This window comes from Alligator mississippiensis, chromosome 14 (genome assembly GCF_030867095.1).
Source record: "Alligator mississippiensis isolate rAllMis1 chromosome 14, rAllMis1, whole genome shotgun sequence".
NCBI lineage: Eukaryota > Metazoa > Chordata > Crocodylia > Alligatoridae > Alligator > Alligator mississippiensis.
In genome coordinates this window covers 19,169,101-19,183,038 of record NC_081837.1, presented here as the reverse complement: position 1 = coordinate 19,183,038, position 13,938 = coordinate 19,169,101, and the positions used below count along the sequence as shown (strand labels likewise).

Below are 13,938 nucleotides of genomic sequence, written 5' to 3'. Positions count from 1 at the left end.
TGGCTGTGAACTGGCACAGAAGTAACACTGGCTGCTGAGGGTCCCAGTAATCTCTGAATCTCTTCAGGTCCCAGTAGCGGGCACTCAGCACAAAGGGAATGAATACCCAAGGTCTTGCCAACCGCTGAGACCACAAATGTTTTTAGTTACTGTACAGCATTTGAAATGGAAGAAAGAGTACATTCCTTACCAAACTGTCTAACCCTCCGCCAAGGAGGTCCACAGCACCACAGCATGGAGGACACTTGGGGTACATTCACTGGGGGGCCCAGGTCAAGGTTCAGAAGATCACCCAGAAGGTCACCTTGAGATGGGATAACCTGAGGCTGCTCCAAGTTGGTAGTGGCAGTGGTTCCCACAGCGCTGTCTCCTGCGTCAGTGCTGTGGGCAAACAGAAAATAAATAAGGTAGAATATTTAGTCACTTTTGTTGCAGCCTTTGGAGCTCCAGAGAAGAGAAACTGCAGAACAAAGACCCATGAATGACTGCCAAAAATACAAATGACCCACAAACAGCGACATGGTACAGCTCCAAGCAATGGTGTTTTGTTTTTTTGGCGACTGACCAAAACACATGATTTATGATCACCAATTGGAGGCAACAAGTAATGGGAATTGGTGGTTAGTGTTTATTGCTTAAGGTGTCCCTGGGTTAGCCGAATTATCTCCTTAGCCAACACACATGGGACATACCAAGTTATTCAACTGTCTTTTCTTCCTTCTAGCAATCGCAACAGTCTGAAGCTTCAGACACAAGGCACAAATGGGAAAAGGACAAATTTCTTTCTCTAGAAATTAGCTTTCTTGCTAAAGCATGAAATATAACTTGCCCTATGCCAGCATATAACTTTCACTTGTTGTGAAGTATTCTAGACCTTTTTTTCAACCCAGCTGGCATTATTTCAATGTAAGGTAGTGGGACACACACACACAAGATGCACACACACACACATGACAGGTGGACTGCAAGTGCCATAGTGGCCACTCAAATTCCTGTGCATCATTACAATATTTTTATATTCAGAGAAGCTATACAATTTTAGATTCACTTTATGCTTCTCCTACCCCCACACTCCCAACTGTCTGCAGTAAGGGAGCAAGTTATTTTCACGCAGTATTACTGCACATGCATCAGGGGGTTTTAAGGAAGTTCTCCTGGAATTAATATTCTGATAAGGTGTTTTAAAATGGGAACATTCCTGTAGGGATCCCACCCTACTAATTTGTGAGTAGCCTTGATCCTCCTTCCTGATACTGCCATGATTTGTCTGAAGATACCTTTGGAAACTGCATACATGCTGTTGGTCACTTTGGTGAATGCAGAAAAAGATATAAGAAAAAGATTATTGGAATGAAATTTAGTCCCTTAATAGTGTTAATGCTGACTTTTTTTCATGCTTCCACCTTTAGTAGCAGGGCTTTTACATACTGAATATGCTGAAATGCTCACTTGAAAGCAATTTCCCTGATCCAGCTCAATCCCCAGTAAGAGCAAAACGTGTGACCTGGATGATTTTTATGAACAATGGACATGAGTAAAATTGTATTACAGCAATGCCAAAGGGTCAAACCCCTTCCTTCAGTCTCCTTCCTCCTGTATACGATGACACTTTAATGTTCCACCTCTCCTCTACTTATACGCCCTTTCTCTTCTCTAATGGAGATGCACAATCACTTTTCTTCAAAGACTGTGTGTGTGTGTGTGTGTGTTTTTCGTTTTTTGTTTTTTTAAACTCTAGCGGCCCCCAAGGCCAATGAGAAATCTGCATGACAGCTTTCAAAAGAATAAAAAGAATCATGAATGGCCATATATTAAGAATACAGACAAGTTATCATGTTTCCCTTCTTTTATTGCCCTGGGAGAACAATGAAAGGGAGAATGTTTCAATCCCTGTTCACCAGCAGATCTTCTCTTGAATTAATATATTTGGGCTTTCCCAGAACATCAGCACAGCTCCCAGAATCCTTAAGCCAAAGTTAAATCGGACCCAGCTTTGGCTGCTCCCAGAACACCAGCAGCAAAAACTTGTTGGAAGACAAGTAGCTGCTGGTGGCTGCAAACCAAGGACTGAAATATAAACATCCTAAGAGAAGAGCAAGCATGGTATTTAAAGATAATATCACTCTAAAGAAAAATCCCCACAAGCAAAAAAAGGGTCTGACCTTCCACAGCTGATAGGCAAAACGCTGGCTTTCAACCTACTCCCCTGACTCTTGGGATTTCATCACAGAACCCCAAAAAGGTACCACTAATTCATGACAACTGGTGTGCCTGAATAGAAAGAGCAGAGCACCTGGAAGCAGCTCATGTGGTTGAGCAGCCCATGTAGCTGAGAACTTCTTATCAGCTGAGAACTGGAGCAGTTAAAGGCCAACATACTACCTTTAGAGGACAATGCATAGGAGAAAGTTCACACTGCCAACACAACTATGAGTAATTTCTTGCAGGATTACGCCCAGAAGTTCAACACTTAACCCTTCCATTTTAATTATACCATTCGTATGGTGGGGGAGAGGGGGGGAAGGGGGGGAATCAATAATTTAAGCAAGCACTTATCCCAAGAATCTGCCACCGAAAAGTTTCGTCTCCTCAGAACAAAAGAAATTAAGATCCCACCCAAGTTTTTTTTAAAAATCACTGTCTTCCACTGGCAGTTTTAGCTTGATCCAAGTGAACAGACATGCAAGTATTGCTGGCATCCGGAAGATGCAAGTCAATTTCCCTGCGCAGAGCAAGAGGACATGCAATGAGTGATTTCAGTCTCCCCGCAACACTGCCTCTGAGGAGTAGTATTGTGAATATGAAATTGAAAGCCATAATTTGGCTTACTGCAATACTGCTGCAAAGAAGGCCCTCCCCTAAAGCCTGATCAACATGTCTTTTTATCAGGCAGTAAGGCTGATAATCACAATAAGGACATCTCTTTATTAAGCTGAGCTCATGTAGAAGAAATCTAATTTGCCAATGAATAGCACCATTTGCCTTTAATTTACAAAGAGCACAGGAGCACAGCACTGAAAGTTAATACTCTCTCCAAAGTACTGTTTGTTGTTCCCCTGGTTGCTTCTTCACGTTGTTGCGGATTGAGGTATAGAGGATATTGGCCCAGCTAACAGATGTTTAAGTAACGTGATATTAGAGCAGTGCAGTGATATAAGCAATAGCTATACGGTACTTGGAAAATCAAAGGGAGTCCGTTGGCTATCTGGACAGCATCTGCCAGTGTTGAATCCCTAAGCTCTGTGCTCTAGAAGTGGTGAAGAACTCATCTGAGCTAGTAAAAACCTGAGATACCAGCTTTGACCTGAAATAACAATGAACAGGAGAGCTAGTTGGCCAAGCCTGAGATGGAGATTTGGTCTCACCTTTGGCCTGAGCTAGCCCATTCTGCTCTTGGCCCCTGAGCAGGACATAGTTCTTCTGTTTCCATTGCACTATGCTGCAGAAGCCCCAGAAGTCCTGAGTGTAACTTGAGGTTGCAGGCCTTTGGTCAATGCAGCCAGACTAAGTTTCAGACAGAGGAAAAGCTACTAAACTTCATAATGCTCCAAAGCCATGGAAAGTGTTTTAGCCATCAGGAGTATTTGTATCTATGGAAGGGAGATATGAGGAGACAGCAAAGGCACAACTGTCTATACCGATTTGCAAGAGGATAGCAAAACAATCAGACAAACAATAAACCAACAGTGGTTCAAGAATGACTTCCCAGGGTTTCTGGTACACATTACATTGACACTATACCTTCAACTGGAAAAAGAGCTGCAACTGTAACTGATGCACTTAGCAAGTAGTATAACTCACCTGAAGAAGGAACCATGGAACGGAATGAAATACTGTAACATGGGGCTGTCCAACTTCTAAGCCACTGAAAGCCACACCAATGGGGGCTGCACACTGTGCAGGCTACAGCAGCAGGCAAGCCACGGATGGACAACTGGGCTGCACAGGCATGCAACACGAGGCCCCCAACTGCTCTGTGAATCCCTCCCCGAAGCTGCTACACCGTAGAGGCACAATTCCTTTATATACTGCTGCAATACATGCACTCATGGGCACTTCCCCAGCATCACTGCACCAAAAGCCACCTCACATACCATAGGGAATACAATGCTTCCCCCCTCGACCTCCCATTTCCCTCTCCCCTTGCACAGCCCAGCCTGACTATCAGCTCCCCATGCAGTGCTGCACTGCACTGCCTTCTGAAGCAAGAGCAGGAGGAGGGAGAGCCCAGAGACTTTGGCTGCTAGGAGCAGCTGCCTGGTTTGAGCCTGAAGACTGCAATTTAACCCCTCACAGGCTGCACACAGCCTGTGGGCTGCCAGTTGAACAGAACCGCTATAAAACAAGGATTCCAGTACACTGTGCACTTACTATTTGATTTCAGATCACAAGCTTATTGCCCAGTCTGCTCTTCGGTTTGTATTTTTTGTCTTTAGAGAAAATTTGTAACATACAGAACAAACCAAAACCTTTCTATTTTCACAGCATTATTTAAGCTTTAACTTATCTTAGTTTTACTCCAGGCCAAACTTCAATGACCTGACCTAGCACTTTTTCTACCCGTTCTGTTTTTGAAAAGTTAACAAACTTTTCAAAACAAAGCTGGGGGAATTTTTTTATTATTTCTTCCCTAATTCACATTCTCAGAGCAGGGAAGGCCAATAACGTAGCTATTCCTTGCTTACCTGCCATGGTGAATTGGCAAATGCTTGCGGTGGATCCCGTGGCTGCCCTCCACAAAGGCATTGGGTGGTTTGTGGTACACAGAAGCCAATGACCCAATGTGGCAGACGAGCTTATCCAGCAGTGTTGGCTCAATCAGGTCAGTCTCCTCAGAAATCAGTGGCTTTTCTGATAAAAACCACTTCTTTGGCAGTCACAGGATCCGTGGAGAGAAGGCGCCAATAGATATAACCACGATCTCGCAGGTCTGGGTTGTCTGAATCCTAAAAGAAAACAGAGTCTCATCCAGGGATTTGAAGCAGGCTTATTTGCTGCAGTCACATTCTTTTTCTTCCAGTAACCTTGTTCTGTTTTACTGGAAATGAAACTACAACCTTGAAGACAATGCTACTGACTGAAGTACTTGTCATAAACAGCAACATTTGAAACAAAAATTAGAGTTTGGCTTCTTGCCCCTCAGCTAAATAGCCAGTCAAAGAGGAAAACATCTAGTTGAATAGAAAAGGGATCCAGTGAGATAATCAAGTACAACAGACCTCAGGGTTTAGAACTCCCTCCACTCCATTCCAAATGTGCTCTTCTAATTGTCCTTATTTAATCCTACCATAAATATAAATAGAGGGATCAAAATGACTTCCTCATTCAGCCACATACTAGTAGCAGATGCATAATACTGTGCCATGAAAGACAATGACTGAGGATTACAAGGGCACTGGTAGGACAAGGCTCATAAAGCCACAGGATAGGTGGCTAATTTGGTAAGAGTTTGCTTTACATACACTTTTGAAAGGGAGCATAAAAGGTCACACACACACACACACACTCTCATTGTTAAAGATATCCTTCAGTCTTTCAGGCCTCCAGCTGTCAGTAACATCCTTTTTATTGTAGATAATTCTGTACCAGCATGAAAAGCTGTTTTAAAAAAGAGAGATAAAAGCCTAGCTTCCAAAGGAAAAGAAACAAGAAGCTCCAGTATTTTTGGGGTGTAAGGAGTAATTTTATATTGGACATTTAAGCTACCCATGGAAGTAAAGGCGCTGATCACCAGGGATCCAGGTTTCCTGCTTCCCATGCAAAAATGGGAAAAACTGTGGATTTTCCCTTTTAACAGACAAAAAAAGTGGATTTTTCATTTTAATGGAGATACCCACAGATTTTCTACTTTTGCAAAGAGCTCTCTGCAGGCTGGCAGAGTTCCAGCCTGCAAGAGCTTCTTCCAAAAAGTGCGGCAAACCCTCAGCCAAGGGCGGGCAAAATACGTCCTGTGGGCTGGATCTGGCCCATGGAGGGGCTTTGCCCAGCCCGTGGTGGGTCCCTCAGCCCTGCCTGGCCCAGGCACCACCCACCCATGGCATGTACTGCAGCCCCCTGGACACGCAGCAGGGCTGGGGTGGCTCTGTGGCTGGACTGCCTTTCTAGGCAGCCCAGGCAGCAGTGGCTCCTTCTGGCAGTCACTGCTGTTGGCCCCAGATCCATGGTACGAGCAAGGAACCAGCAGCACAACTCCAACCCAGCCACTCTGCACCTACTTGGGACTCACCAGTCCAGGATCAGCAGTGGCGGCTGCCAGGCAGGTACTTCCTGCTGCAGCTGCCTAGAGCCTTTGCCGGGGTGCCTTGTGTCTCAACTGCTCTGTCACTGCTGCCCCACTGGGCAGCCCAGACGTGGTGCTGAAGATGCAGGGAAACCCAACACGGGCTCCAGGCAGCTGCAGCAGGAAGGATCCAGCAGCAATGAGGGGGAGGAGCCATTTTTCCCCCACGCTGAGGAACAGTTTTTGCCTGGCAGCCGCCACTGCTGAGCCTGGGCACATGAGTCCAGAGCAAGCATGGGGCAGGCTGGATCAGGGCTACACATATAGGCTCCTACCAGTACAACAGGCCTGGGGCCAGCGGTGGCAGCAGCTGGAAGGAGCCACCGCCACCTGGGCTGTCTAGAAAAGTAGTCCAGGTGTGGAGCCGCCTCTGCCCTGCTGTGTGTCCAGGGGGCAGCAGGATATACCACATGTGGGCGGTGCAGAGCAGGCACGGGGCAGGCTGGGGTCAGGGATGTGTATGTGGATTTCTGGCTGGTCTGCTCCTGCTGGGGTGAGTCCAGAGTGGGTGTGGGATGGGGCTGGGACTGTGGGGCTGGGTGCACAGACTCTAGGCTGTTGTGGGGCAGATGCTGACCAGCTCACGGGGCTGTGTGCGGGGGGGGGGGGGGGGGGGGGGGTGCAGCAGGCTTCCATGCACACCCCGCCATACCCAAAACCCCTTCTCCCACAAGCACCACAACCACACCATCTCCTACACACAATCACACATCCCTCCCCAAATGCACCCCTCCCCACCCCACATACCCGTACTCAAGTCTAAATGCTTCTCCAGCATTATAGCCAACTGAATGTAACCAGGTTTTATAAGATTTCAAATCTCAAAACACCTGCTGGAATAGACAAAAGTAGATTTTTTTTTCTCCTCACCTCCTTCTCCTACTCTGTCTTCAGGGAGGTTGTTATCTAGGCTGGATGATTTGGGCTAGCACGGGTACCCTACACCACATGCTACAATCTCACCTCCATTTTGTTCCGGAGATCTCTCCTGACACACATTAAGCCCTCAAATTAGAGATGGCTAGAAATACATGCTTAGATACTCTCATGCTAAAGTGAAAAATAACAGTATCTCTACCTCTGAATCAGAGGTCAGAGCACTAAAACACTAAAGGGCCTATTGCTATGCAACTTGCATTGCATTATTATTCATAGAAATATGCAATAAGCCAGACTGAATTAAGGTTTGTGACAAACAAGAGGGGAAAAAATGGCACCCTAGGATCATACTAGGCTCTTAAGTGTTTTGTGACTCAGCAGAGTGGGGTTTAATGCCTGGCACATTTCTTTTGCAGGCTCTCTCTATAATGATACACTGTATCCTAGACCCAACCAAGCATAAAGTTCAGGGACTGCCTAATGGCATCTTTGTCTCTGCTGCTATGCAGGCTCCAAACCTAACTTTTACCCCATTCTTTGATGGCATTAACAGTGGCTCCACACATCAAGGTGAGGATTCTAAATGCCAGCAGACCGTGCCTGTGACCTTTCTTAAAGCAAAGCAGACCAGATGATGGCAGTTTAAAACATTTTGGAAAAAGAACAAACTCTCTGAAAGCTGGAAGGGATTTTATATTAATTGTACAATGCAGCAGGTCTTTGGAAGAGAGGGTGCAAAGGGCACTGGACGACTAGCCCCAGTGAATGCAAGAGAGCTAAGCTGAGGCCTCCGCTGTTCCTGTCAGAGGAAAATCCTCTCTAACGATCTGGAGTTGCAGGACTTCAGGCTGTCAGTTCAAATCTGGTTCAGATTCACAGGGATCCAAGGTCAGGGGATCTCTGCTCAGCAGCCCATGCAAGCTGGTCTAAATCCAGTATTAAAAATGTCCAACAACATTGCCACTTTTGTTGGCAGCCTGGGAGCAAAATAAAGCCTTGTTCTTTTGATTTCAAAACACTGCTAGTGTTCTGATCCAATGCCCGCTGGTTACAAAATGTTTGCCAGTCCCGACATCTCTTCTCTTCTACTTCATCTCTCTGATTTTAACTACAAGCCATCTTTCTGAGGGAGAAGATTCTTTGGATCTCTATGGAACCTACCCATCCTATGCTTCGTGTTCCACATCACAGAGACAAAACCAGGGTAGGACCAAGGGTTGAAGAAGAATTAAGCAGCAACTACACCACAGCAATAGTGTCTTGGAAAACCCAAACACTGAAAGTCACAGCCCTTTGACTCAGAGTGGAGGAACTGGTTATGCTGTAGATACCCTTCATTCCTGTCTCTTGGCACATCTAGTTCCCTTGGCATTGTCAAGGCAGAGCACACTGTACTGTCTGCCACCATCATGATGCTTGGACCACCTGGGTTCCTACTGGATACAGCTTGGCATACCTGTGTGGCCAGGCTTAGGACCTGCTGAACCAGCTCCTGCGTTTCTGAGGGCTTCTTTAAGAACAGCTTCACTATAGCGGTCAGCAGAGTGAGCTGCACCTAAGATAAAGCAGGAACACAACAAAGGTTAGGAAAGGAACATAAAAGTATGCAGATACTCAAAGATACAATGTGAGGTTAGCTTGTAACACTGCCTTGTCCAAACCCAAACAACACAGCAGAACCCTGCATACCAGCATATGCTACTGTCTCATTTTAACTGGCTAGAAGCTAATGCAAACTGCACAGATCACATGCAAATACAGAATACTGATTTAGCACAAAGCATGTGAACCTTTTGCCCAATGAGTTAAACAGCTCCATGGGTTTTTTTTTTAAATCACAGGTTTTATTTTATACTTCCATTGCTGTAGTTTTGCATTAAGATCTCAAGCTGTCTTAACAAGCTGTTGGGGTCAGTGATGACCACATTATAAGTTACTTCATTGTTCACCTCTCCCAAGCAGACATGGGGGGGAGGGGGTGTTAAAGCCAACTAGGACAGCATATGTAAGTCTTTCCTTTCCTCAGAGCAAAAGAAACTACCTACTTGATGCACTAACTCAGTATTCCAGTAAGACACAAAACAAGCCTACTGAATTCTTCTGCAAATGGCAGAGAGGACCATTTAGACTTAGCCTCAGGCCATGGCTACACTAGCAGTGCATTACCCCAATAGGAATACCAACATGCTATACTGGCAAAGTGCTCCTACCATCAACTCATAATGGCAAGACTGCACTGTAGCTGGTGTTAGCTTATTTCAACCTCCAACCTAGCGAACCAGATTTAAACTAGTAACAGTGAAGTTTTGTCAGAATAATTTGAGTCCCCACTACGCCAGCATAGCTAGGTCAGTCAGGATCACGCCTGATGTAATATGCCTTGGAATATGCAATTTCACACTCAGGACTGGCTGAAAGTTTTCAACAGAGAGTGTCCTCTAGAAAACTGGGTCTTCAACTAAATGAAATTTTGCATGAAGTGTCAGGTCTTCCCATAACATTGATATTTTTGTCAGAAAACAAAATGGCCCCAAGCCACAAAATGTTTTGCTGTTGTAGCACCTTCAGGGGCCTCACATTGGGATATCCTTGTGTCCCCATTTGTCCTGGTTTCCCTGACAGAAGTAACATTTCCCATTATATACTACATATGGAAACTCCCATCATGCACTGCTTTCCACCTGTTTTATTTTTTAGAGGACATATTATGGTGTATTATGCAAGACACAGTCAAACCAGGGAGCCAGTCTACAGAGGGAAATGAAAGCAGGGGATCCTGAAGGACAGCCTCCCAAGAGTCCTTGAATTTTAGCCAAACATTTGAAGTTTTCCAATTAGCTCTAGTAATACTATGGTCAGCCATGTACACCCACTGCATATCACCTTGAAGGATGGGGGTGGAGAGCACAGCTTTACCTGGGTGCTTTCATCATGGAATCCTTCCAAAAAGCTCTCCAGCAGCTCATCTGCATTGTCTATTCTTTCTGCATATTCACCCACTATCCAGATCATGGCAGCTCTGGCATCCAGCTCATCCAGGGAATCTAGATTCTCACACAATGTGGCAATGATGCTCTCATACCTGATTTACCAGAACAAAGCCTGATTACTGGGGGCAAATCACGACACTGTGGAACTAGCACTCTAACCCATGCCATGCCATTAGGGGTGAAGCCATCTGATCAAAATCATGACAACTTACATTATTACGAGCTATAAAATGGCACACAGCAAGGAGATGAGTTATATGATAAAAATGTTTCCAATGACACTATCATCTTCATAAATGATGCCCACTTAGTTAAGATTCCAAAGGCTCCTCTTTCTCTTTTAGGCAGCAAGACTATGTAGGAGATAAAACTCAAGACACAGACTTGCCATATTTGTCTCCTTAATAAAAGGTATCTTTGCTCCAACAAGTCAAATAAGCTCAGTCGCTTCTCTTGAATCTTTATCAGGTCTTGCCTTTTCACTGGCTGCTGTTCCTGGCTGGGATTTCTAACCAGGGTATCAATACCTCCCCAATAGCTTAGCACTAAAATTAATATTGGCATCAGCACACAGCTCTGGTGGGGTACCTCTATGGCATGTAATGAGTCTCCCTGCAACTGGCAGCAGGATTAGCCACAGAGGCCTGAAGATGTATGTATACCCTTTGCTACTCATCTATCCTCACATCTCCCAGTGCTGAGACAGAAAAGGATCTTGGAGTCATCATTGACGCCACAATGAACATGGGCTGACAGCGTGGGGACGCAGTCAGGGAGGCCAACCATACCTTGTCGTGCATCCACAGATGCATCTCAAGCAGGTCCAAGGAGGTGATTCTCCCCCTCTATGCGACACTGGTAAGGCCGCAGCTGGAGTACTGAGTCCAGTTCTGGGCGCCACACTTCAGGAGGAATGTGGCCAATATGGAGAGGGTCCAAAGGAGGGCCACCCACATGATCAGGGGGCAGCAGGGCAGGCCATACAATGAGAGGCTGAGGGACCTGAACCTGTTCAGCCTCCAAAAGAGAAGGCTAAGAGGGGATCTAGTGGCCGTTTACAAACTAGGCAAGGGGGACCAACAGGCAATGAGAGCATCTCTGTGCCCCCGAGCAATCCTGGGAGTTACAAGAAACAATGGACATAAGCTAGCAGAGGGTAGTTCCAGGCTAGACATTAGGAAGAGCTATTTCACTGTCAGGGCGGCTAGGACCTGGAACCAACTTCCAAAAGAAGTGGTGCTGGCTCCTACCCTGGAGGTCTTTAAAAGGAGGCTGGACGACCATCTGGCCGGGGTCGTTTGACCCCAGTATTCTTTCCTGCCACGGCAGGGGGTTGGACTACATGATCTCCTCAGGTCCCTTCCAACCCTACCAACTATGAAACTATGAAAACAGAAGGCTAAGCCCATGGTAACATTTAACAAATGGAGTTTGTTTGAAACAACACCCTGAGCTCTTGGGAGATGAAACATGTTTTTAAGCTTGTGAACCTTCTGCTGGAGGTGGCTTATAAAATCACCTGACAGACGCTAGCAATTACAGGAGCCTAATGCTGTAAGATAGGTCAGTGTTTCAATGTAACCACCATAATCAGAATTTTATTGATTTTAATTAACTTGTACTTAATGAAAACTAAACATCTGTATGGAGGAAAACTCTTCCCACTCAAACACATACTGTGTCAAAGAGCAATCTATTAGCAACACTAGGGTACCACATTCTTGGATTAGAATAGTCCACTTTTCAGAAAGAGAGCCACCTTATCCATTAAAGTTGGAGAAGTTACACAAATGATGGGAGCTTTGAGTTACAGGGCACTGAGCAAAATAGGGGCAGTTGTCCTTTAAGGCATTAGCTGCTCAGGTCCTTAGGCCTGAAATACTTTCACTTACTTGTAGGGATACTTGCGGAAGATGTCCCTGATGACAACAATAGCCTCCTGGACAACGTAGTTGACCTTGGTCTGGATGAGGTCCAGCAGGGTACTCACACAGCGTTCTGCAGATTGCTGAGGAGAAAAGCAGTATGGGTAGTCTTGGAACAACTTGCCGCAAGGCAAAGCAAATAAACCGCCCACGTGTTGTATATGATCTGAAAATTGAGGTGTACTTCTAAGCCCAAAACAGAGGCAAAGGCTAGCAAGCAGCCCTGAGCACATGCACAGTTTGCAGATAGGAGCTTAGTGCTGGCATATTCAAAACTTTGCAGGACAAAGACAATGTCCTTTAACTCAAGGGCTTGTCACAAGAAAAAAAAAGGTTTTATTCTGACATGATATCCAACCAGTGGTCAGCACACATGCAAAAGTGATATTAACAGACACTACCTGCATTAATACTTCTGCATCCCCTTGCTAGCCAATACACAAAACAGGCTAGCACCCTGCAGGAGCTGCCTGTCAGTATTCAGGATTGAAAGGAAGTTCAAGGGGGACTAGTACAATGTGCTGGGGGAAGAGAAAAATGTAAAAGCTACAGGGAGAAATGGCAGGGATCCTGGTTTTCCCTGATAAAAAAGTTGCATATTCTCTGATAAAAAAATTGCAAATTCTCTAATAAAACCCACCAAATCCATGATTAAAATTAAAGGCACCACACAACCCCCACAGTCCTGCTGGTGCCCCTCACTCCCCACACCTTCCCCACAGCCTGCACAGCCCTGCTGGTACCCCTCTACAGTGGGAGGAGTTCCAGGCCCAGTTGTATAGTACACCGGAGCAAGTCCCTAGCAATGATAACATCTCTATCCAGGCACACTGGACAGACTCAAGTCTGCTGTCCAAGACGCCTGCGCCCAGACTATTGAGTTCGCAATGAAACAGAACCAGGACTGGTTTGACGCCAATGACACTCAGATCTGCAATCTCCTCAAGTGGAAGCATGCAGCCTTCATCACCTGGCAAAGCCATCCACAAACTCGGCAAAAGACAGCAGTGTACCACCAGCTGAAGGCTAAGGTCCAGTGATGCATCCGCGACATGAAAAACAACTGGTGGGTAGAGAAGGTGCGCGTGATCCAGAGCTACGCCAACCAGCATGACATACATAACTTCTTCCAGGCTACCAAGACAACTTATGGACACCGCTCCATTGGACAAAACCCCCTCCGATCACAGGATGGCTCCTGGCTCCTCAAGGATGATGATGCCATCCATTTGTGCTGGAAGGAGCATTTCGAACTCCTCCTGAACAGGAGTTCACCGTATCAGAGGAGACTCTCCAAGTCATCCCGCAACACCCTGTGGTCGTTTCCCTTGGTGATCCACGAACCATCGGAGAGCTGAAGCGGGCCATCCAACAGATGAAAACCAACAAAGCCTGCGGGCCCAATGGTATACCCACAGAGGTCTACCATGCTGGTGGCTTCCGGCTCGCATCACAACTCCACCAGCTTATCCTCCACCTTTGGGACAAAGAGGGCATCCCTGGGGATCTCAAGAACACGATCATCATGACCTTCCACAAGAAGGGAGACAAATCTGACTGTGGGAACTACAGGGGGATTTCTATCCTGTCCACTGCAGGTAATATCCTGGCCCACATCCTCCTGAACTGCTTTCATCCCATCACCACAGAGATCCTTCCAGAAACCCAATGCGGCTTCCAACCATCCCGGGGCACTGCAGACATGGTTTTCGTTGCCAGGCAGATCCAAGAAAAATGTCGGAAGCAAAATCAAGAACTGTTCCTTGCCTTCATTGACCTGACCAAGGCATTTGATTCCTTAAATCGTGAAGCTGTGTGGACCATCCTCCAATGCCTTGGCTGCCCGCTGAAGTCTGTCACCATA

The 13,938-nt window shown here is 46.1% G+C and overlaps 1 pseudogene; it reads right to left on the bottom strand.

The window, feature by feature from the left end:
• The window catches only part of LOC132244897 (AP-2 complex subunit beta-like), an 81,291-nt pseudogene that overhangs the window by 14,779 nt on the left and 52,574 nt on the right, over positions 1-13,938 (bottom strand).